This window comes from Arachis hypogaea, chromosome 6 (assembly GCF_003086295.3).
Source record: "Arachis hypogaea cultivar Tifrunner chromosome 6, arahy.Tifrunner.gnm2.J5K5, whole genome shotgun sequence".
Lineage (NCBI taxonomy): Eukaryota > Viridiplantae > Streptophyta > Magnoliopsida > Fabales > Fabaceae > Arachis > Arachis hypogaea.
The window spans coordinates 72,353,335-72,355,340 of record NC_092041.1 but is presented as its reverse complement, the minus strand read 5'-3'; the positions used below and the strand labels follow the sequence as shown (position 1 = coordinate 72,355,340).

Here is a 2,006-nt window from a genome sequence, read left to right as displayed (position 1 = left end):
CTGCATTTGCTTCAGCAGGTTGGTCATTTCACAGATGCTTCAATTTAGAGCAGCAGTCTCTATGCCAGAAGATACTTCTGCAACGGCCTTTGAACGGCCTTGCTTCTGTCTGTGGTTCCGAGTAGATTCAGCTAAATCACTGATCAATTGCCAAGCTTCATCAGTGGTCTTGTACTTCTTCATAGACCCATTGCTGGCACTTTCCAATGTGGTCTTATCTTGGGGTCTCATACCTTGTGTGACATAGCTGAGTAGCACGATATTGTCAATCATGTGGTGGGGGCATGCTTCCAGAAGATTATTGAAGCGCTCCCAGTATTCAAAGAGAGTCTCATTGTCATCTTGAACAATTGTAGAGATATCCTTCCTCAGTTTATCAGTAACTTCAGATGGGAAGAATTTCTCCAGGAACTCCTTTCTGAGTGTATCCTAGTTGGATACATTTGCTAGAGGTTGAGTGTAGTACCACTCTCTTGCTTTTCCCTCAAGAGAGAACGGAAAAGCTTTCAGCAGAATTGAAGTTTCATCAGCGCCATCACGCCTGACAGTAGAACAGGCTGCCTAAAAATCTCTCAAGTGCTTGATAGGCTCTTGAGCAGGTAAGCCATGAAACTTCGGCATCAAATTTAGCAGTGCGGTCTTTATTTCAAAATTCGTAGCTACCGCTGGATGATGCGCTTGAAACGGTTGCAGTGTAAAATCAGGAGCTCCTTCCTCCTGAATGGTGATTCTTCTAGCTGCCATATTTTCTGCACATAAAACAACCGAATCAGTAGAACACGGGCTGGTTTCTTCCTCAGATTCACTTTCAGATCCGCCCTCAGAGCGGACTAACCTACGCTGTTCTCGCCTTATTCGTGAAATTGTTCTTTCAATTTCAGGATCGAATATTAGCAAGCGCGGATCAGGAAGTGAACGTGTCATTTGACAGAAGAAACACGCAGCTCATAGTAGCAAAATTAAAGAAAATGCAAATAAATAAATTCTAATTAATAAAATAAGCACTCTATTGCAACTCCCCGGCAACGGCGCCAAAAATTGATGAGGTGCAGAAGCTGGTGAATTAAAAATTTATTAAAATGGTTACGTTGCAGATATAGTTCTTAACTCACTGAAAATCTGCCTATCAATTTAGAAATATGTCACTGAAAGTTTAAATTAAAATTATTGGGAGTTTTAAGTCCCAGGTCGTCTCCCAACGAGTTGCAGAAAAATGTGCTGTTTTATTAATCAGATATTCCAAAAAGAGTTGAGCTAAGTAAATTGGGATTCAAATTGAGGAATTTTAAATAATAAAAATAAGAGGTCTTGACTGGGAATTGATTGGTTAGAATCTCTATCATTGATGGTGTGATTGTAAGATTAATTTATAATTAATAGTTGTTCTGTTTGGTTATCCCTTACTAGGTAAGAGAAAGTCAAACAAGTGGAAATGCTAGATCTGTTCACAAGTTGCAACCCACTTAGTTCAAAGGGATTGGCGTCAGTGACAGGATAGCAATCCAACATTTAACCCAATTACAAATTTTTCTTTCAATCCTTCCAACTCAAGAGTTCCTTTTAATCAACTCCCCATTAAGTAATGAAACTACTCATGCATTGTAAATAAAAAATCCATGGCACATGAAAGGGAATTAAAAGAAGACATGATTATTGGAATGGAATTTAAATTAAAAAGAAATAATCCTTGCATTAATTAATCATAAAAATATCTGAATGACAAAATTGAACATAACAAAGAACATGGAAGAATAAAACCAACTTAAGAGAACAAACTAGAGTGATGAAGTCTTGATGAGGAAAATAACTCTTCTCAATGTTCCAATGCTAAGATCAATTGAAAATTAAAATTCTAAAAACTAGAGAGAAAAACCTAAGAGAGTGAAAAACTAGATCTCCAAAACTACTCAATGAATGTGTCTCTTGTTTCTGCATATTCTCTGACTCTAGTCTGCTGTTCCGGGCCGAAAACTGGGCCGAAATAGGGTCCAAAGTCGCTGGTTTCA

General features: G+C 38.1%; 1 non-coding gene across 1 annotated transcript; it reads left to right on the top strand.

Moving 5' to 3' along the window:
* The first annotated feature begins 267 nt into the window (after window positions 1-267).
* On the top strand, window positions 268-375 carry LOC112700407 (small nucleolar RNA R71). The gene has a single exon (XR_003153314.1). It is a non-coding gene; the product is annotated as a small nucleolar RNA R71 (small nucleolar RNA).
* Window positions 376-2,006: the final 1,631 nt, after the last annotated feature.